The sequence below is a fragment of the Microtus oregoni genome, unplaced genomic scaffold (assembly GCF_018167655.1).
Source record: "Microtus oregoni isolate MIOR12 unplaced genomic scaffold, Mior012 000000F_ref0000247, whole genome shotgun sequence".
In the NCBI taxonomy this organism is placed as follows: domain Eukaryota; kingdom Metazoa; phylum Chordata; class Mammalia; order Rodentia; family Cricetidae; genus Microtus; species Microtus oregoni.
Window position 1 is genome coordinate 35,823,694 of NW_024543059.1, and position 24,703 is coordinate 35,848,396.

Here is a 24,703-nt window from a genome sequence, read left to right on the forward strand (position 1 = left end):
GAATAAAATATTTTCAAATCAAACATGTGATGAGAACCTATTGTCCACGATATATAAATTACAGCTGTATCCTTAACAGAATTCCTTAACTAAACAAGAAAATTCCATAAACAGAAATTTCTCCAGTGTAGCTGTAGATCCAAAAGTAAAACCATAAAATCTAAATATTTAAAACTACATGGAAGTAAAATCTGAAGAACACTGAGACAGACTACAGAAATCTAAGAGGCATGAAGATACACGGTTATTCACTTAAGTTAACTTATGACTTACCATATTTTTGTTATACGAAAGTAGCTCTAGTTTCTTATTGGTTAACCCCTACATCTTAATTTAACCAATCTCCATCAATCTGTGCATCATCATGAGATCACGTCCTACTAGCAAAGCTTCAGTGTGTCAGTCTCCATCAGCAGCTCCATGACTTCTTTCTAACTCAGCCTCCTTACTCCCAATTCAGTTTTCCCCACCTAACTCTGTTCTACCTTATCAGGCAAAACCAGTTTCTTTATTAACTACTGATATTCAAAGCATACAGAAGGGAATCCCATATTATTATGTTTTTGTAGCATATATGATTGCATGAACATAAGTGTCTTTGTATCCGTGTGCTTCTTCTGCTTTGCTTTGGCTATTTTTCTTATAATTGTTTCTTTTGTACTATTTGGATGTTTTCATTTTTTGTTATTATTGATATTATTATTGATATTTCACTATTATTATCATTACAATTATTATTACATGCCTGTGTATATTCAATTGAGAGAAAGAGAGAGAGAAAGAAAGAAAGAGAGAGAGAGGGAGAGAGAGAGAGAGAGAGAGAGAGAGAAACAAAGAAAGAAAGAAAAAAGAAAGAAAGAAAGAAAGAAAGAAAGAAAGAAAGAAAGAACAGAATTGGTCAGGTGAGAATGTGAGGAATATCTTAAAGGAGTTGGAGGACAGGAAACCATAGTCATTATATGAATATAGAACAAAAACTGTCTTCAGTATAAAAAACCTCATGCAAATAAAACAGTGTCAACAAATGTTTCCACTATGAGCACTCAGAGTTTCAGGTTGCCGTATAAGAGATGTACTTAAAGAAAATGATTCACACAGTAAGTCCATGAAGGGAGTGTAAGGAGCAGCAGGTCTCCTGTATTGTTTAGATAGTGAAGGCTGAGATGAATCCCATATATTGCAGATAAAGCCAAAATCCAATGATGAATGACAATGATGTATCTTAAAGAGGACACAGCGGCTTAGGAAGCAGGAACACATTTCCTGCACAGAAGAAAGTAGCAGGTGACTCGGGCAGTATGTGGGAAATCTTAGAAAATATCTGCCTGTGCTGAATGTCAATTGTCTCTGTCTCCTGGCAGGTTTCAGGAGCAATCCTCCTTCTCTGACTAGTAGGTTATAGTCAGGTCCTGGCTAGAACCAGGAACGAGCTGTGAGCTGGTCTCCAGGCAGGAGCCTGACTGACAAAATCCCTTTGTGAAGGGATGAATATTACCTCCGGTTGCCTCTGATTGGCTTAGTGTGTGATATCATCTAGAGAATGGATTTGGGCCAATCAAGAGCCTGATCTCAAGGTTAGCAATGGAATTCAAAGACCTGCTATAACTATGGAGATTTTCGTCTGAGCAGCTATTGCATGTATCTCTCCCCCTCCCTGTTGTTACCACAGAAACAGGAAAACTGAAACTAGAAAGACAGGAAAAATGTAATTTAACATGAAATCTGGATCTAATTGATGAAAGGAAAACAATCAGAGGTGCCTGGAGCGTGAGCATTTACCTGGCTCCTTGGGAAAAGATCCTGGCTTCCTATAAGAAAGCCTGCATTTCTGTATGAGCACTTCTGTGACTCTGGGCAGTCAAGTTCAGCTTGCTGCTGATTATTCGCTGTCTGCCTATGTCAATTTTCATAATTGCTATTAAGGTACACATGAGCTATCACATGGAATTGGAACTATCAGAGTGACCTACAAAACGATGATTAAAGAAAGAAATGGTGAGATCTATCCCTGATCAAGCAATGTACCCTATGAGCATGGGGTCTTGAACTTTCATAATGGTCAAGAAATAATTTAAGATGTTTTATGAAAAAAATCAACTTTCAAAATATCTCAACATGTATGTGTGTATATGTGTCTAGGTGTGTGTGTGTGTGTCCACATGCAGTTATGAAGTGAGAAATGAGCATAAGTGTGATAACAGAAACATCTAAAACAAACTCGACTGTTTTCTCTGTTTGCTTCATTTCTTTAGAATGTCTTATTCAATATAAATATGTAAATATTTTGTGTTTCTAAAGGCCATCATTCATAACACAACCTAAAATCCTTCCCTTCTCTAACATCACTATGGTTCCATAACTTGAAGAATTATTCCTCTTCTTTGTGTATATATGGGTTTGTGTGTGTATCTGTGAGTGCTTGTACTTATGTGTGTGTCTGTGTGCATATTCAAGTGTTTGTGGCTACTTTCTTATTTTTAATTTTGTGGTTATAATTTAATTACAACATGTATTCCTTCCCATCTTCAAACCCTCCCTTATACCACTTCATATTTTTCTTCAAATTTTTAGCCTCTTTTTCACTAATTGTTTTTGCATGCATATATGTATACCCATATATATTATTAAATATAAACTGATCAGTAAGTCTAATGCTAACTGCATGATTGTTCTCAAAGCTGACTTTTGGTAGGAGACCAATCATTGGTGTGCTCTTTTCTGCAAAACCCCACATCTTCCATTTCCAGCTTTCTAAATCGGCTATAGTTGTTTGTGCTCAATTGAGACTTAGTGGACTTTTTTGTCCAGTTTAACACATTCATTACTGTCATCCCTAATCATCTCATTTTTGTATAGTCTTACTTTGGAGTGTTTATAAGTGAAGCTTCTGATATTACTGTCACACACAATATCACAGCATACTACCTGATCATCTGGCTCGTCACAACTTTTCTGTCCACTTCTCTGCAATATACCATGAGTAGTGGATGTGTTTTGTAGATACATTCATTATGATTGTGCAAGCTTCTGAAGGAGAAAGACAATCTCAAGTTCTAAACGACTAAGATGGCTATGAAGCACATCATAAACAGCATGGCACAATATCCTTAACTGTGCAATAGTAGCACATGTATCTGGATGGTATCCAATGCCTCTTTATTTGTGCTTAGGATCCCCCATTTCTTAATAGAAACTTGAGTTTATTTAGGGCTGCCTGTGTCTTCATGTATGTGTGGAACTCTCCTAGAAGCTGTGTATTTTCTCCAATCAAATATTACTGAAGAAATAAATTCATCCTTCAGCAGCAGTTCATCAAATGGGAATGACTACTAAAATAGGAGTAAGACTTCATTACTTCCTGTAACAGCCATCCTGAGATTGTGACTAGCTTGACATGATACAAATCATGTACATGCGGTTTTATCTGCTTGGAGCTAATATGTACAACTTTGCTATTATATTCAAAAAATACTATTTTGACTCAAAAATCTCCTATGTTAGGTTCACTTTAAAGGTTGCAATCACTAAAATTCACCAAATAATCTAGTTTGGTTATACCAAAAACTCAGAGATCTGTCAATGCCAATGATGTCCTGGGATTGCATTCCCAAAATAATATTTCTGGATGATTACCTGTGTGTTCTAGAAATAAACTCAGATGTTAATAATTTCAATGTATGTATTCTATTGATTGATCCAACTTCTGACCCAAGAACATGTTACCTTAAAGAGAAGAGAAATCCTTTGAAAACAATCAGAGGACCACAAGGATATTCATTCTATGTAATCAATAATGCAAATTTCTGAGACACACTGTACTATATTTAGTAGTATGACTTTAAAAACAACCATGGTAAAGCACTTGGGACACCAAGTGTCATCTGTTCTGAGCAAGTGTCAAGATATGTCAAGTTTTCAAAACCAAGAAGATATTAAATCAAAAAAAAATTAAAAAAAAAAGAAGATATTAAATCAAATAATAATCAATGTTTAACATAGAATCAATCTATCAGCCCCAGTTATTTCTTCTATATATGACTATGGGGTACTGTGTCATGGACAGGAAGCACTAACTCTTATACAGCTAACTCCTTCATTTCAACACTAATAAATTTGTTGCTGAACCTGACTCATTCTATTCTACTCTACCCATGTTAAAAGTCCAATGATAGCATGTACTCTAGTGCTACAATATTAGTTAGGCTGATTTTCTGGACGGTCACAGTGGTTCTGTTTCATTCTCTGACCTTAGCACCAAATACTACCTGCCATCCAGGATACCTGAATGAAGGTAGAGGTTCTAACTATGCAAACAATCCAAACCCATAGTATTTCTATTCACAGAAAAAACATAAAATATTGATGAGTCTAATTTGCACTGACCAGGGATAGATTTGCTTGTCTACACCTGTATTGATTTATGTTAGATGCTTTCTGTGAAACTGGAATATACAGACCACTTTCCCCTCCCTCCACTGTACTCATCTCCTCCACCACCCCTATTCTAGCTTCCCTGAACTACTCCTCCTCTGTCTCCTTTCAAAAGGACAAGCCTCCATGAGAATCAACAAAGCATGGCATCACAAGTTGAGGCAGGACCAAGACTCAAGATTTGGCAAGGCAAACAAACTTAGGGATCCATTTCCCCCAAACCAGCTCAAGCAGAAGGAACAGGTCCTGATCCCACAAACAGACCAGTCTGCACAAATGTCACATGCATGCAGAAAGCCTAGTTCAGTCCCATGCGGCTTCTGTAGCCATCAACCCAGAGTTCATGAAGTCCCATGAGCTCAGGTACACTGTCTCTTTGGGTTCCCCTGTCTTGACCTTGAGCCCTGACTCATACAATTTTCCAAATCTCTCTTCAACATTACTTCTGTAGTTTGGCCTGGTACTTGGCTGTGGATGTCTGCATCTACTTCCATATGTTATTGAATAATGCACTCTGATGACAATTAGGGTAGTCACCAATCTGATTACAAGAGACAAGTATAGGCACCCTCTCCGTTATTGCTAGAACTCTTAGCTTGGATCATTCTGATGGATTCCTAGGGAGTTTGGCTGGCATCAGTTTTCTACCTAACCTCAAAATTCTCTGCATTCAAGGTATCTCTATCATTACTTTCTCCATTCATCCCACTCCAAACCCACTCAACCTAAATCCTTATATTCACATAACTCCATCCGCCATCACCCCCAGTTTACTGAGAAGATCTCTTCTATTTCCTCCACCTAGGGAAAATCCATGTATCTCTCTGTGGGCCCCCATTGTTATTCAGCCTGTCTGAGTCTGTGGATTCTAGCCTGGTTATCCTTTACTTTATACTGAACATCCACTTATGAGTGAATACATACTATGAGACAGCAGGTAGCCATGAATCCATTGAATCAGGACAACTTTCTGAATATGACAAGAGTAGCACAGACACTGTGATCAACAATTAATAAGGGGGACCTCCTAAAAATGAAAAGCTTCTCTAAGGGAAAAGTAAAACAAAATAGAGTACACAATGGGAAAAGATTTTGACTAAGCCCATATTTACTAGAGGGCTGATCATAATATACAAAGAATTCAAGAAGCTTGACATCAAAATACCAAATTACCCAGTTACAAATGGAGTACAGGTTAAAACAGAACTCTCCACAGAATAATTTCAAATGGCCAAAATACACTTAAAAAATTCAAACTCCTTAGGCAGAATGGAAATGCATATCAAGGCAACTCTGAGATACCATCTTGCACATGTCAGAATGGCTAAGATCAAAAATACTAATGACAGCCTATGTTGAAAAGGATGTGGAGTAAGGAGAACACTCCTCCACTGCTTGTGGGAGTGCAAAATTATACAGTCACTTTGGAAACCTAGGACTTTTTAAGTTTACAAAGATGTGAGCCCACCAAATACTCAGCAAAACTACTAAATCTCTATACCATCCTCAGGATTCTTGGTCATTTCAATGCATTCCTGAAGTCTGTAGTAAACACTGTGGTATCTCAGTCAACTGGAAGTCAGTCATTTCTTTTCTCATACTTAAGCTTTTTCAGGAGTTCTCTCCCCATTTATTCTGTCCTCCAGTCTTTAATATCCATAGGGACTTCTCCACTGATGAAGCATTCTTTCTGATGGCTCATATTAGACATCAAGGACTGATTACCTTTTTCCTGCCTCAGTTTATGTACCTGGTATACAAAGGGAGTTAGGTGGTCATGATTCTCAGATACACTGCCTCAACCGCTTACAAAACTCAGACATAAAAGACCTCTAAATGGGCCACAGTGTTGGATTAATGTATCTAGGCTTGGGAGAGAGATAAAAGAGATATATAGACAGTTATAAAAAATGAAAACAATTTTTTAAAAATGTAAAGTCTTTAAAGAGACTGAGAAAGACAGTTATTGATTAAAAGCAGTAAAAAAATAATAAAACATGTAAAGAGTTGAAATTTTACAGAGTCTGGATTATGTATATTATTGTGTTTACTTTGAATTGTTTGACTGTAAAGGAGCTAAGTACAGAGAGACATTTCATTGTATGGCCTGCTAAGCTAAACCAACATATATATTTTCAAGGTATCTTTATTTCAAAATTATCTCAAAATATGGATGAAAGGATACATTTCTTTGGAAAAGAAGTTCTACATTTGTTTCCACAGAAGACGAGAACCTTTGAAATCTTTCCATACTAATGTGGTTTGATGGAACAAGATAAACTGAAAGGTTGCCTTGAACACCCCTCAAAAAAATTACTTCACTCAATAAAAAGCAGGAGGCAATTTGGAGAGGACTATTCACATATTCCCAAAAATTGTTTGTAAATATTCCTTTTAATTTAAAGGGGGGGTAACTATTGAAATTTGTTGTGGTATACATCTTGATCTATTGATGCAAATTTAAGGTCAGTCTTTTTTATATGTATATTTCTGCTTTTGATTAAGGAATTTTAATTGTGTAGTTCATTTTAAAATATAATATATGATTAAGAAATACAGGTTAGTAGATCGTCATCTTTAATAGTTAAGCTTGTAGAACGTTAGACAGTTTTTCTAGATAAACAGAGATGTATTCCAGAAGGATACACATTCTTTAAACCTCTCAAAGACTACAGAATATGGCATTTAAAATGTTTAAGAACTTAGGGCTTTTCTTGACATGAGACACATCTGCACCTGGCAACACCAATTATATAAAGAGGAAGATGGGCATGGAAGAGGCTTCTCATGAAGTTGGTTAGCCATCTGGGCAAGAAACTGCTCTTGGCTGAACTACTTGATGAACTGGACATGCAGGACCCACAGAGAAATGACTGCTGAACTTGCCTAAAGGTGAGATGGTCCTTCAGTGTTCCTGCTACATAAAAGAGTCTGCAAGATGTTCTGATAGACACAGAAGAAAGTGACTAACAAACTAAAAATACATGTTGAACTCTCTTTCAAAAACCCTGCTTCATGGAAAAGTCTGCTGGATACTATGGGTTGAGTTGCTTCTAATGTGTGTCACTTGACAATTATTCTTACCCTGAATTCTTGCCCTCTTAATATATTTCTTAAGAAAGGAAACACAAAGAAAAAAATTTACATAGGACCATGATGCTCAATCTTTCAGTCCCAACCCCTTTGGGGGACAAACCACTCTTTTACTAGGGTCACCTAAGACCACTGGGAAACACAGATACTGACATTATAATCACTGTAGTATCCCTAGTACAGTTATGCAGTGACAACACAAACAGTTTTATGACTGGGGGTCACCACAACATAAGGAACTGTATAACAATATTGCTGCATTAGGAAGATGGAGAACAACTGATATGGGGTTTACAAGAGCCACAGGATGATTTGTAAGAACTATAACTGAAAATGATTCATGATTTCAAAAAGCAACTCAAAGTAATTTTACCACATTAAATTGCATGACTTACCTCCCTGAAGTGACAGGTAAAAATAGGTGTTGATTGTTACATGTTAGATGTGAAATGAAGACTACAAGTCTAAATACTCATTCCTGAAAATAAAGATAGGAGCAATATTAAAAAAAGAATATCTTATAAGCTTACATCATATATAGATAGATAGATAGATAGATAGATAGATAGATAGATAGATAGATATGCAATATCAACTAGTGAAAAATAGACCAAGTATTTGAAAGAGAGTGTTAATTTACAATTAGAAGGGTATGGATAAAAAGGAAGGGAGAAATATAATAAAATCTTAATCTCAAATTAAAGAGAAAGAATATTTTGTTACAATGTTCTTTCCTTGGGAGTGTGAACCAGCGTCTTACAGAGTTCAGTCTCAAATAATACACGGAGCAGGAGTAGAAGTAAACAGATCGATTTGCTGCACAGTGGTAACCATAGGCCCCTAACAATAGAACCTGACTTGGAAAGTAGAATCACGACAGTAGTATAAAGGTAATGAGGTAGGATGTCATTGTTATAGTCCTCTGCTCCCTGAGAGATACCCATTGTATACCAAGGAAGAGGGTGTCAGCACAAGTCCACATCCCTAAATCAGGAGCTATGTCTAATTGATAATCAAAGCACATGAAAAAGTTAGATTTATCCATTGAAGTATCCCTGCACATACAAACCCCTTAAGAGGGCAGGGCCCTCAAGTAGATAGTCCTACAAAAAATAAATTTTTAGAGATTATTTGTCTCAGAGTGCTTTATTGGGGCTTTTTGTTTAACCTTGAAGTGCACTATTTCTACACAGTATGGTTTCCAGTTTTATGTTTTTATAAGATTCCTGAGATTATAATCACAAACTTGTTTTTATCACATCTATGTGATTATTGTAACTTTTCTTTTCCTATCTATCTTCTAATCATTTATGTCTTTCATCATAACTCAGTTTCTGTATTAAAATTTATTGTATTGTTATTCTTTGAGTATTAATCATAATACTAGTAGTTTCATATGTCCTTCTGTACTAAAGAATGACAGAGAAAGACAGTGTAGATTTGGGTAGGTGGATGGGTAAGCATGGAGTACCAAGCACGATTTGGGTGAGGGGAAAAAGAAATGTTAAAACACTGCATGAAATATAATCATCAATGAAAAAGTTTGAAAAGAGGTTTGGCTCAGTGATGGTTCATTTGATAAAGTACTATTGGGTAAATACATGAAAATTTTAAAGAATAAATCAAATAAAAATTAGAAAATGATAAAGGGTCCCATGTCAATTTTTGATTGACTGTACTTCAAAACTGTGATCCCCCTGGTGTGTCTGTATAGCTGATGTGATTTAAAGATGCATAAATTTGAGTATATAAGGATGATCAGGTTCAGAACTCCCTGTGGCTACGGTCCAATCTCTGTCAAAAATTCTATTATCATTTAGTGTAAACAGATATTTCTTGGGACCTCATTTTCACAGGAACAATTATAAGAACTTAGCAATAAACTGTCCTAAGACAAAATATTGATTTGAGTTTATATATAAATTGAAAATTAAGTTTAAAATAATTTAATTAACTGCAATAACTGAAATATTAACATTTGCCAATTACATTAACAATTATTAGAATAATGTAGTGTATATGTTTTGAATTCTTACAAACTTATTGTACATCAGCATCCATTTGAGTATAGCTTGACTTTCTTATAAAAGAAGAGTGTAAGTATCCTTGACTTTATACATGATAATAAAGTTCTTCCCATGGGAGTATGTACAGGCCCCTTACCTTGCTTCATCTCTAATACTGGAGTATCTAGAGAGGGAAGAGTAAACAAATGTATTTGACACACAGTAGAAACAATATGTACCTGAAAAGAGAAATATATTAGAACATAGAATATGTGTAATTCTTAAAGAAACAAGAATGGAAACAAGTAGGATATCACACTTATAGTTCTCTGCCCCCAGACAGTCATTTGGTACTAGGCAAGAGGAGCTTTCAATAAGACCCCATCCCAAATCCAGAATACAAGTCTAATAAATAACTGAAAGCAAATTAATAATGTCTTTTATGCAGTGGAGTCTCAATGCACATACAAACCACTCTTAAGAGAGGATGCAATGCCCAACAAAAGGTTGTACACATACAAACATTAAATAGCATTTTTAGAGATTTTTTTTGTCTCATACTTCTTTTCAACAATTTTCTATTCTCATATGTCCTTTGCCTATATGTAATGGTTTACAGTTTTGTGTGTTGTAAAGAGCTACTGGTTTGTTTTCTGGCTGCACAGCCACAAAATAATCACAAAGAAACTATATTATTTAAGTCACTGATTAGCGCATTCGCTCTGGCTTCATACTGGCTAACTCTTAACATCTTACTTTAACTCACCTCTGTTAATTTGTGCATCATCATGAGGTCATGGCCTACCAGCAAAGTTTCAGTGTGTCTGTCTCTGGCAGCAGCTCCATAGCTTCTCTGTAACTCAGCCTACTTTCTACCAGCATCCGGTTTAGTTTCCCATGCCTAGCTCTGTCCTACCCTATCAGGCCAAGTGAGTTTCTTTATTAACCAATGGTATTCACAGCATACAAAGGGGAATCCCACATCAACTCCACTTTTCTGTTTAAATAAAAATGTTTTAACTTTATCATATTAAAATTATATATGACACAACATCTATCAAGTAAGAATTACAGTTACAATATTCATATCTATTTTCTCTTTTATCATAACTAAGGAAAACGATAACTATTAATTCTTTAGCTCAATCAAAGACCCAAGTAAACAGGATGTACATTGTAAGCAACTTCATAAACTCTAGAATTGATAGAGAGATCTCACTTCCTGGACAGTCACCCAAATTTCTTCTGTACCATTGATGCATCCATTTTCAGCTACAGGCCCATAGTATCCAGCAAACTCTTCCACAGAACAGGAAATGTCAAATACATTTCTGCCTATATTGGCAGTTTATCAGTGACTTTCTTCTGTGTCCTGTGGAATGTCTAGCAGATTCTTTCATGAAGCGGGAACCTTGAAGGAAGGTCTCACCTTTAAGCAATTTTAGCAGTCATTTCACTGTAGGTCCTGCATTTCCAGTTCATCAAGAATTCCAGGCAAGAGTAGTTTCTTGCCCAAATGCCTAGCAAACTCCATAAGGAGCCTCTTTGATGCCCATCTTCCTCTTGAATTAATTGTTGCTGCCAAGAGTGATGTGAAAGTCCCCTCTGTTTGCTGTTATTACCATTAATGAATAAAGAAACTGCCTTGGCCTGATGATGGGGCAGAATTTATGTAGCCAAGGAAAACTGGACTAAATGCTGGGAAAAGGAAGTCAGAAGGAGAGACATCATGGAGCAGCACCCGAAGTCCGACATGCAGAATCTTTGTCAGTAAGCCACTGCCCTGTGGCAATATACAGATGAATAGAAATTGGTTAAATTAATATAAGAGTTAGCCAATAAGAAGCTAGAGCTAAAGGGTCACAAAGTGTTTTAATTAATACAGGTTCTGTGAGGTTATTTTGGTTCTTGGGGGCCAGGAGAAACAAGTGGTCTCCTCCCTGCAACACAGGAGCAAATGAGTCTCATTGTCATGGAAATCCCTAAATTCTTTCAACATTTTTAAATGCCATATTCTATATTCTTTGAAAATGTCTAACTGAAATACATCTCTATATATCTAAAAAAAACCTAACTAACATGACTACAAGCTTGATTATTACAATTATTGACCTTAACCTGAATTTCATAATTATACTTTGTATTTTAAATGAGTTAACAAACATAATACGTTAATCAAGAGCAGAAGTATATTTATACACAGTATAACAAAATTGACCTTAAATTTGCATCAATAAGCCAAAACATACCAATGCAAATCTCTATAGCATATCTCCCTTTAAATATATAAACAATATCTGGGAATATGGCAGAATTCTCTTCATACTGCTTTCTGGTTTTTGTTGGTTGAAGTATTTTTTGGAGGTGTTCACAGCGACCTTTCAAGGGATCTTGTTACATCAAATCATATCAGTATGGAAAATTTCCACATATTCTCATCCTTTGTTGAAACAAAAGAAGAAACTCTTCTTTCAAAAACATATCCTTAGACTCAAATTCCGAAGTCAAAATATCATAAAAGAATATATGTTAATTACTTAGATCCTTTACAGTAAAAAATTCAAAAAAAATGAATAATATATATAGTCCTGACTCTCTGTGTATAGTCCATCTATACATGGATTATTTATTCTTACTGTATTACATTTTAATATTTATTTTATTATTACTCCTTTAATCTCTGTCTGTACTCTGTCTTTTTAAATATTTCTTTTGTTTTTTTAAACCCATTTATTTTTATAACTCCCTAAACTCTTTTTCTTCTCTGTTCATGTCTACGTACACTTCTCCAGCACTTTGACCCATTTAGAGGTGTTTTTTTTTCCTAAATCTGTCTTTACTGTGTATCTATAATTATTTTCTGAGTAGAAGTGCTTATTAAAATGCTAAGCCCTTCTTATGAACTTAAGTGGTGGCATTGCTAGGGATAACACAACACTGCCTATTTGCCCCACCCAGCCAACATGATAGAAGAGGTCTGTTCACTGCCTCTGAACTGTGCACACCACCACAGTTCCAAATATGCTGAGAGTCTATGTCACAGCATTACGCATGTTGTAGCACTCTGCTCACAAATCCCATTTAAATGGCCCATAGCCAGACCTCTTCAGAGTTCATACTGGTAGCACGGCCCAGGATCCCACCATTTCAAAACAGAGCAGTTTTCTTCTGCTATTGATGAATCAGGAAATACTCTCTCAAAGGGTCTGCAGCACTCAGCTAGCAGTTAACTTGGTGTCTAAAATTACTTTTTAAGCTTTCCCAGGTATAACATTGATACAGTCAAACATGTTGGCACACCAATTTGTGGAAATGAGCCAACTGTTTGTTTCTTGGCTGCCCAGCCCCAAATAATTACAAGAAACTATATTATTTAAATCACTGCCTGGCCCATTAGTTCTAGCTTCTTATTGGCTAACTCATACATCTGATTTTAGCTTATCTTCATTAATATACGCATTGCCACATGGTCATGGCCTACCAGCAAACTTTCAGTGTGTCTGTCTCTGTCAGCATATCCATGGCTTCTCTTTAACTCAGCCTCCTTTCTCCCAGCATTCAGTTCAGTTTTCCCCACCTAGTTCTGTTGTACCCTATCAGGTCAAGCCAGTTTCTTTATTAACTAATCATATTCACAGCATGCAGATGGAAATCTTATATCATTTGTGTTTTTGAGGCATTAATGTTTGCATGAACATATGTGCCTTTGCATCTATATGCTTCTTTTGTATTTCTTTGGCAATTTTTCTTATATTTGTTACTTTTGTCCTTTTATGATGTTCTTATTTTTTATTATTATGATATTACTATTGTTGCTATTTTACTATTGTTATCATTACTATTATTACATGCCTGTGTATATTCAATTGAGTGAAAGAGAGAGAGAGAGAGAGAGAGAGAGAGAGAGAGAGAGAGAGAAGAGTATAGATTTGGGCAGGTGAGAATGTGGGGAATATCTTAAAGGAGTTGGAAGTCAGGAAACCATAGTCATTGTATATTGTATGGAACAAAAACTATCTTCAATGAAAAGACTGCATGCAAATAAAACATAGTATCAGCGAATTCTTAAGCTATGAGCTCTCAAAGTTTCAGGTTGCCATATGAGATATGTGCTTAAAGAAAATTATTCACACAGTAGGCACAGGAGGGGAGCGTAAGGAGCAGCAGGACTTTTCATGCCCTGCAGATAAAGCCAAACTCCAAAGCTGAAAGACAATGATATATTTTAAAGTGGACACAGCGGCTTAGGAAGCAGGAACATATTTCCAGCACAGGAAAAAAGAAGCAGATGACTCAGCATGTGGGAATCTTAGCAAGTACCTGGCTATGCTGGATCTCAATTGCCTGTCTCCTCGCAGGTTTCAGAAGCAATCTTCCTTCATTGACTAGTAGGTTATAGTCAGGTCCTGGCTAGAACCAGGATCCAGCTGAGAGCCTGACTGACAAAATCCCTTTGTGAAGGGACTGATATTATCTCCCGTTGCATCAGATTGGTTAAGTGTGTGATATCATCTAGAGAATGGATTTGGGCCAATCACGAGACAGATCTCAAAGCTACCAATGGAAATCAAGTGTCTGCTGTAACTATGGAGATTTCATCTGAGCTGCTATTGCATGTATCTCTCCCCCTCCCTGTATGTTACCACAGAAACAGGGAAACTGAAACTAGAAAGACAGAAAAAAATGTAATTTAACACGAAATCTGTCTCCAATTGATAATAGAGGAAAACAATCAGAAGTGCCTGGAGCGTGAGCATGCCTGACTCCTTGAGAATATATCCTGGTTTCCTATTTTTAAAAAACCTGGATTTCCGTATTACTTCTTCTGAATGTGACTCTGGGCAGCTGAGGGCAGCTTGCTGCTGAATATTAGCTACCTGGCTATGTCGATTTTCTTAACTGCTATGAATACCTGCATGAGCCATCACATGGAATTGGAACTATGAGAGTAACCTACAAAATGATGATTAGATTAAAGGAAGAAAAGGTGAGGTCTACTGTGGTCAAGCAATGTACCCTATGAGCATGGAAAGTCTTGAAGTGTCATAATGGTCAAAAAAATAATTTAACATGTATTATGAAAAACGTTTCAAAATATCTCTTCATGTATGTGTGTGTATGTGTGTGTTTAGGTATTTGTGTGTTCACATGTAGTTATGAACTGAGGAATAAGCACAAGTGTGCATGAAGGAACCATACAGAAAAAAAGTCAATTATTTTCTTTGTTGCCTTTATTTCTTTAGAATGTTTTATTCAATATAAATATATAAATATTATTTGTTTCTAAGCCCACCATCCAAAACATAAACTAAAATACTCCGCTACCTCTAATAATACTACATTGTCCTTAATTGAAGAACTCTTTCTTTTCTTTGTGTGTGTATGTGTTGTTTGTGTGTGTGTGTCTATGAGATCTTGTGCTTATGTGTGTGCATTTGTGTATGCAAGTGTGTGTGGCTGTTTCTTATTTTTATTTTTGTTATTATAATTTAATAGCAACATATATTCCTTCCCTTCTTTAAGCCCTCCCATATTTGACTTCATGCTTTTCTTCAAATTCATAGCCTTTATCACTGTGTTTTTCATGCATATATGAACACACACACACACATATATATATATATATATATATATATATATATATATATATATATATATATTATTAAATATAAACTGATCAGTAAGGCTGCATGTATGTTTTCAAAACCAACGTTTTGGTAAGAGACAAATAATTGGTGTGCTATTTCCTGTGAAATGCCACATCTTTCATTTCCAGTTTTTCTCAATTGCCTATAGTTGTTTGTGTTCAGTTAAGAACTTGTGGACTTTTCTGTCCAGGTTAGCAGTTCATTGCTGTCATCCCTGTTCATCTCATTTTTGTATAGTCTTACTGTGGAGTGTTTATAAATGAAGCTTCTGATATTACTGTGACACACAATATCACAGCATACTCCCTGATCATCTGGCTCCTTACAACTTTTCTGTACACTTCCCTTAGATGCCACTCAACTGAAAAAATGGATAAAAACAATGTGGTACATTTACACAATGGAGTATTACTCAGATGTAAAAGCAATGACATCATGAAAGATGTACGTAAATAAATGTAACAAGAAAAAAAATCATCTTGTGTGAAGTAACCCAGACCTAGAAGAAAACACAGTATATAATCACTCACAATTGGATAGAGGTTTTAGTCAGGGTTTAAATCCAAACAAAAGTTTATTGAAAAATATTTGTTCACTCCAATTGTTTTCATTATGAACCTGAACACACCATAAACTTTGCCTTCATATATCACACTTCAGATTCCTCTGATTATTCTGCTCCTGACCTCCTGAAGCAATCACATTTTATACACAATCTTTGTAGGATGGTATAGATACTTTTAACTTCCAAGGACTTTCTAATTTTTCAAAGATGTGAAAAACTACTGAATCGCTATAATAATCTCAGGATTCTTAATTATTTCCATGTCTTCCTGAAGTCAGTAGTGAACACTTACTATCTCAGTCAACTAGAAATCAGTCGATTTTCCCTCATATTTAGTTTTCTCAGTATTTCTTTCCCCATTTATTCTGTCCTCCAGTCTTTATAGTCATAGGAACTTCTCCAGTGAAGAACCATTAATTCTCATAGCTCACATTAGATAGCCATAAAAAACTGATTGGCCTTCTACTGCCTCAGTTTATGTACTCTCTATATAAAGGAGATAATGTGGCCATGATGCTCAAATTCTCTGTCCCCACAACTTACAAAATTATTGTTTTTATCTATTCTGTCCCATATACATTGAAAGCACATAGCAGGCTGTCTGCTTGCTAAAACTTTTCTGTCATTCTAGCAATTTTGATTTTGAATTGTCTTTAATTATTGTAGTAGTAGGAGTGGCGGGGCTGCGTCCCCAGCACCCCAGCCGCCTGCTAGCTTATACCTCGAAATAATTACACAGACACTGTATTCTTTTAAACACTGCTTGGCCCATTAACTCTAGCCCTTACAGGCTAAGTCTCATATCCTGATCAACCCATCTCTTATAATCTGTGTAGCATCAGTCTTACCAGGAAAGATTCTAGCCTAGGTCCATCCTGGGTCTGAGCTTCATGTGTCTGCCTCAGAGAACAGAGCTATTGCGTCTGCCCGGGAGAGGGGAGCATGGTGTCTCTGAGCTCACTTCCTCTTCCTCCCAGCATTCTATTGTGTTTACTCCACCCATCTATGTTCTAACCTATCAGGGCAAGCAGTTTCTTTATTTAATTAACCAATGACCTTCCTCCATCAAATGATCATTTTCTCAGACAGCTAAATACAATGAAGGTTAATGTCTGCTTTCCAGCTAATGGATTTTCTATTTACCTTTATCAAAAGCGGGTCTCAAGTTGTATCTTTTGCTTTTTCTATGTCACTCCCTTCCTATTGCTATAAGACTGTATACGAGAGTCTGCATTATGCATATTATTGTGTTTTCTTTGCATGTTTTGGCTTGTGACGGAGCTAAGTAAACAACATATATACTTTAAAGATAACTTGTCTTCAAAAGTTTGGTCTAAGGATATGTTCCTTTGGAAAAGAAGTTTTTTCTTTTGTTTCCAGAGAAGATGAAAACTTATTTAATCTTCCAGACTATTGTAATTTGATGGACAAAGATCCCCCAAAAGGTCAACATGGACACCCCCAAATATTACTTTGCCAAACAAAAAACATGGAGCATATTGAAGAGAATGACACTCAAATTATCAAATATTGTTGATAAATGTATGCTTATATATAAAGGGGGATATGCTCTAGAGATTTGCATTGGTATGGATCTTGGTTTATTGAAAGAAGAGAGAAGAATTGAGGGAAGGAAGAAAATCTAAGTCAAGGTATTGACAAAATACCTATCTTAGATTAATTCAGCAGCATTTATAAACAAATAACTTTTGGTATCTGTCGCTCCTTCCTCAGCATTCAAACAATCCAAAGAGAACATAAGAACATACAGTATCCAGGCTTTCTATGTAATCTTCTCTTTGTGTGGCTTTATTTTAACCTATATTTCTTCTATTTTTAATTTTTGCCTTTTTGAGACAGGATTTCTCTGTGTATTTTTGGCTGTCCTGGAACACACACTGTAAACCAGGCTATCTTTGAACTTACAGAACTCTGCCTGACTCTGCCTACCAAGTGCTGGGATTAAAGGTGTGTGCCAACATACCTTTGAATTCATAGAGGTCTGCCGGATTCTGTCTTCCAAGTGTTGGAATTAAAGGTTGGTGTCATCACACCCAACTATTCTCTTTTTTTCATTTTTCTTTTATGGACTTTAACCTTTTTTTCTATCATCTCCCAAGCCAACATATATTTTTAAACATACTCTAAACCATTTAGAGGTTTTCTTCATTTGAGTCTGTCTTTACTGTATATCTCTCTTTTTCTGAACACATGAGCCTTTAATTTGCTAATTGATATGGCTAGGATTAAAACCGAGAGTTTGATGGCTGGATCCAGCCCATTCCTTTGCTTTCTGAGATTCCAGCCTCACAGCAGAGGTACCCGCCAAAGCCATGTTTATTGCCACCACTCTATGGTATTCCAAGATCCCTGCCACCAACAAAAAAGCATGTGGTAAACTTTTCATCAACACCATTTAAGCTTTACATGGTAGGACCTTTTAAAAGAGCTGCAAGTTTTTACACCTAACACTGGGTCAGTAAGCCCTTCTTAAATGAGAGTGCTTGGCTCTAGCAAGCAGAGCCCACCTGAGAAAATGCTGTTATCAATAAATTGTGCTTAACTCTATTCTTTTCTGACTAGAATTACTTTCCAAGCTCTCTCAGGCTTATGAGGATGCAGTTGTTCATGTTGGCATGATTCTGTTGTCTGAGTTATCTGTTCTAACAAGGTCCCATAGCCATTTAGTCCTTTTTCAGCAAGACACTCACATCTTGCTTCTTTGTGGATGGGTAAAGGCTGCAGACTAAGCTTTCTTCTTCCCAATATCCTCCTGCTCTTGTTGCCCTAACTTATTTCCTGCCTGTATGTCCCACCTATATTTCCTCCCTAGGTACTGACCAATCCAAATTTATTAAAATTGACAGGGTATAGACCAATGTCCCATAGCAGAACCTAACACACATGATATACCATTAAATACCTAGTTAACAGCACTCTCATTCAGCAGAAATTAGTCTAGAGAATTGCACACATATTCCCAAATATTGTTTACAAGAATTTGTTCACATTTAAAGGGATATTCTATAGTGATTTGTAATGGTTTAAACCTTGGATTATTGGTACAAATTTAAGGTCAATTATATACATATATGTAATATATATTACATTTTTTCAAATATATATATATTTGCTCTCATTGAAAAAAATGTATTGTATAATTAAGAACTATATGTAAATAGAGAGTCAGCTACAATATTCAAGTTTATAGTCATGTAAGATTTTGTAGATTTACAGATATGTATTTCAGATGGATAGGGTTTCTTCAATTCTTTCAGAGTTCTTCAGAATATGGCATTTAAAGTGTTTTAATAATTGGGACATTTTCTGACAGTGAGACACATCTGCTCCTGGCTACTTCAAGAGGACGATGGGCATCAAAAAGGCTCCTTATAGAGTTTGCTAGCCATCTGGGAAAGAAACTGCTCTTGCTTTGACTGCTTGATGGCATGCTAAGTGAACTGCACATGCAGGACCCACAGAAAATGACTGTTGAACTTGCCTAAATGTGAAATGATCTTTTAGGCAAAATAAAAGAGTCTACAAGACATTCTTCAGGGCACAGAAAAAAGTTACTGACAAACTGCCATTATAAGCATAATTATCTTTGAAATGTCCTATATAATGGAGAAGTCTGCTGGATACCGTGGGCCTTAACACTGAAGATGGATGCTCTAAATGTACAGAAGAGCTTTGGGTAATTGTTCAGGTATCAAGATGTCTCTGTCAATTCTACAGTTTTGGAAGTTGTTTACAATGCACTTCCTGATTACTTAAGTAATATTATAACCTTCTGGAGTCTTTGATGAAGTTCAGAAATAGATATATAGTTATAGTTTTTCATAGTTATGATAAAAGGTAAAGTAGATATACATATTATAACTATAATTATTTAAACATAGATGGGGAGGTGAATTGAGATTACTCTCTTTATGCTGTTAATATCATTGGTTAATAAAGTACTGTTTTGAACCTATAGAGGAGCAGGACAGAAACAGCTAAGCCGGGAAAACTAAAGTAAGTGAAAGAAGGGCATAGTCATAGTGAAGTTATGTAGCCCCACTGAACACAGACACTGGAACATTTCCCAAAAAGCCACAGACCTGAGGCATAACACAGATTAATTGAAATGGGATAAATTAAGATGCAATAATTAGCCAATAAGAAGCTAGAGCTAATGGGCCAAGCAGGGATTTAAATAATGGTTTCTGTGTGATTACTTTGGGGCTGAGCCAATGAAATGACTGAGCAACAATGGTCCAACAGGTGTGAACAATATGTGCAGCATTCTCTGGCAGTCCTTTCTAGTGTTTCAGTCTGTATTTTTCCAGCTCAAATAAGAAATGACCATACTTCTTTGCAATATTGGTAACTAAATGTACATGTTCTATATTTGTTCCATACACCAGATTTTCCCATTAGTGTGGAACAAGTTCTAAATTGGTAATGGCTGAAATCTGTTAAAATGCTAGTGTCTTCCTGTTCATGTACTTTATTTTAACCAGTGGTAAAATGAAGGTGTGATATGAAAGAAGAAAAGAGAAAATGAGTTCTAAGGGCAGGAGTTATGTTTCTGATCAGGACAATCACTGAGCTGGATTTGGTATGTTGGATAAACAAAAAAACTACACTATTTTTCAGTTTTAATATATTGAGTTAACATCTCAGGAATATATGTACATATGAAAGGTGATCCCACTGAATAAAATCTACATTAAAAGTATTGTGATGTTATTTTAGTGCAGTATCAAGGTGGAAGAGAGAGAAAAAGAGAGCAAGAATTTCATAGACATTTAGGTTCCTTTTATAAATCGATTAAATCATGAAAATGTTAATGCAAACAACCAATCCTGACAGTTCTAGTAACCTATAAATTAAATTCCATAATTTCCAGGATTTTTACCAATTTTCTTCTTGACAACATTTTCCCCATTTTTTTCACTACCAGAATATCTCATATTAAATACCAGATATGGAACTTTATTATCCATAAAAAACCAAGTGTACTGATTGCAAAAACCCTCACCTATATTATTCATCATCCCACAAAATAAAACTTGTCTATTGATCAAGTTTGAAGAGAGTAATGAAGGCTCATCTAGTCAGTATCCCCATCTAAGATCATCTAATAGTTGCTCTGTTTAATTTCCTGACTACTCAGGATAATTGGCCTCATAAATACTGGTAATTCTGTGAAAAGTTTGAGCTACTTTTCTTACCTTGGAGTATATTGTAAAATAAAAGAGTTAAAACAGTTAAAGGGAAGAAAATTAAACATCTACATCCCTAATGACAATAAACTGGAAAGAATATGTGATAATAAACAAAATAAAACCTTCTATCACGTAGAAAACATGATATATGTGTTTGGAAGCATCAAATATGCAGATCGCTACAGGATAGCACTTCTGCATGTTGAATATTAACACTTGCCATCTCCATCTCACATTGTCCTGGAAGATTTACTCATAACAGTTTGTGTCAGAAATAAATACTACACATTTCTTTTTCTCAACTGTGTGGTCCTCAAGTAAAACAAGATTTTTACTATTTTTCAAAAAGAGGGAATAACTTTGTGTAAAGAAATGTACTCAGCAATCTAAAGAATATACTTAAGTCGAACAACCTGCAAATCACAAAATAAAAAAGACAGACTTCAATCTAATTATTTACATGAGTAATCAACAATCCCGAATGAAAACAGGAGGTAAATGGTTTTACAATACCATAAACTTAGGGATGGGTTCTCTTCCATTGTCAGGTTTTGGAATGTAGAGAGGAAAGATGGCATTACTGCTTGAACTGGAACCTTTCTGAACAGCTCGGTCAGATGCTGTATGAGAAATAAACAATATATGTTAAAGGAGAAAATATGAATAAATAGATCTTAGTATACTTAAAGTCATAACCATGTATTTCTGATTATTAGTAACATGCATTTATATTTAAAACATAGCAATACATTGACTTTAGAAGTCAATAATTTTTAAAGCTATCCAGAGGCTAAAAGTATCCCATACACAGTGAAGATATATTACTTTGTGATCTATACTTATAGTCATTTTAACTTCATAAGGAACTTCCATAAGATAGCCAAGATTGACACATATTCAGATAGAAGAATAAAGACTGGGAACTAAAGTTTTCACTCATATTTCAAAAGTTAGGACAAATTATTTATCATGAGGTCATTTGGATTTGGTATATAGTTAAATATATATTAGTGAAATGAAATCAGGTGCACCAAATGAACACTTAAATACATTTGTGTTTATTTATATGTATGTGTAAGGATTCTGCAATATGTGAACAGTTTTATGAAGACAAGGTCAACTTCGGAGTTCCTCCTCCATCCAATTCCAGCTTATTTTCATTGAGAAATAGCCTGCATTCTATTCTAGAGTTCACCAGTCTGTTAGACTGGTAGATCAATTCTGGTATCATAATGGGATTAAATGCAAGTGTGTGTGTGTGTGTGTGTGTGTGTGTGTGTGTGTGTGTAGGTGTAATATCACTGGATTTCAAAAACTTCTAATATTTGCAGATGAAACAGTAATTTTGTAAACTCTTGGGACAAGTGGATTAAATATGAAAACTGAGCTCTTTACTCAACAACACAAAAAGTACATTGAAATTTTCATATACCAATACATATCTAGATATGAAAACCTAGCAAAGACAGCAATTTATTATGAATTAATTGTCACATTAATAAAATAATTTGTAATTTGGAGGCAGAAATGTCTGAAAAATATTGTAATAAAGAAAACTATGTATTTTGTATAATGAATTATATACTCAAACAGGCCTGGTGACACAAATAGGGATTTTGCAGCATCAACAATTGCCTATTAGTTAAGGTGTTGGGAGAAGACCCTGAATAAGAAAAGGCAGTGTGCATACAAGCCCCATGTGTATATCACCACCCATCTCTTAAAACTGCTCACTCTGCTACTTCAGTTTACCAGTATGATGTCTTTTATGCATCATAAATAATAATAAAGCAATAACAAATAAAATAGCAACTACCATTTAATAATAGACAAAAATGAAATAAAAAGTCACAATCCGAAACAGGTCCTGACATACCTTATTAAAAGAGATAGGTTATTCAAGAGATTCAAGTATTTTTAAACATTATATTGGATAAGTTAATTGATCAGAAAGTATAAAATATTCCACAACTCTATTTAAACAATATAAGGAAGACATACATAATACCGTGACTTGTCATTTCTGCAGAGTAGTTCTATTAAGATTCAAGAGGTAAAATTACAAAACAATAAGGAGAAACTACAAGGATGGTCAAAATAATAAATAAATATTTTATATTTTTTCAAAATTATTTAATACATATCAATTCTGTATACAGATAATCAGAAATTGAACACATTTTGGAAGATAATCTGCACAACAGGGACAATGACTACCTAAGAAAAACATCAAAACCAGACAAAAAAAAATCCTCCATTCAAACTGTTGGTAAGGGAGCCCAGGATACTAACAAGATAATAGTCTGTTTGTGGTGACCTTGGTTGCTTCCAAGAAGTGGAAGTTAAGTCCCTGTTGCTGAAACACTGAATTTTTGTTAGGGAACTATAAAAATTTGAACAGGAACTACATAAATCCCTGGGCCTGTAGAATAGCTATCAGAGACCAGGAAGTATATAGGAAAGCTGTCAAGGAAATGAAAAGCCTTGAAATGTCCAATTCAGTTATAATAACTTTGAATGATAATGACCAGCATGGCTAGATTTCACTAAAGGTACAATACTTTCTCATAAATCTCATCAATAACTAATATCTACCTAATTGAGCTCAAGTCTTCCTTCAAAAGATGTAAAGCACATTAAATATTGCAAATCACAAACATTACATTGTTGTTGAGTCCATGTAACTTAGAGGCCATTACCACCACATTCATAAAATGATATAATATCCAACAGCATTATCATTTGGTTGTTATATCCACAGAAAATTTTAGAACTAAAAATGAACTGGTTATATTTACACATTACTATTTGTATATATAGATTTGTGTGTAATACATAATAAAAATAATGAATTAGGAGGTAATGATTTGAGAGTGGGCTGTGGACTACACAGTAAGAGTTTGAGAGATAGTGATGTGGAAAATATGAAAATACACATGTTTTTATTAAATTCTTGTATTTTAAATATAAAAGAGTAGCATATAGGAGAGTGAGTTAAGAAATACAGTTTTAGTGGAGAAGTAGAACAGGACAGGAGAATTGGGATGAAAATGACTAAAACTCATATAAATGTATGAAATCTTTCTATTTATTATGAAAGATAAATCAAAGAAGAAGAAGAAAATATTCTACAAATCAGGTCATGCATTGAACTTGAATTTTACATAGGTGAATGGAAGTAATTCCTACTACAATCCTCAAAGGTTCAGTATGTCCCCAAATTTTAGAAAGAAACAGCTACAAGTGGATACCACTTCACAGAACATTTACTGGACATTATCTTCAGGAAAATTACTGGAAAAAAATGAATAGTATTTGTTTCTATAGTAAGGAACATAAACTATGTCTAATTAAAATGAATGGGATGTACGATTTACAGAAATAGTAAGACATATACAAAGTATTTGGACTTATAAATATATCCATCAAACATAGTACTACATGAATAGCTAAGAAATTTAATTGAATGATACAAGCAAGAAATTAGTATTTGTAAAGGAAAGGGAAAAATAAAACTAGACTTACTGTATCACAAGCTAGGTGTGGTCAGTGTGTCTTTAGTGAAACCTTGTCAGAAATTAGGGCGAAGCACTTCACCCACGCCTGAGTCTGAGATTATCATGAGCAAGCTTGTGAGACCCAATATCATGATCATAAAATAAACAGGAAAGTGTTTAGGCATAAATATTGGAAAACTGTGATACATGTACACTTAAACAGAAAATCATTTTTTTTTTTTTTTTTTTT

General features: G+C 35.1%; 1 long non-coding RNA gene across 1 annotated transcript in view; it reads right to left on the reverse strand.

Moving 5' to 3' along the window:
• Nucleotides 1-24,703, reverse strand: part of LOC121451885 — a 65,858-nt gene that overhangs the window by 9,046 nt on the left and 32,109 nt on the right. Inside the window, exons 5-7 of the long non-coding RNA XR_005974758.1 lie at nucleotides 21,470-21,576; nucleotides 9,688-9,769; nucleotides 7,920-8,002 (exon numbers count right to left, since the gene is read on the reverse strand). This is a non-coding gene — a long non-coding RNA (uncharacterized LOC121451885). The remainder of the gene's footprint in view (nucleotides 1-7,919; nucleotides 8,003-9,687; nucleotides 9,770-21,469; nucleotides 21,577-24,703) is intronic.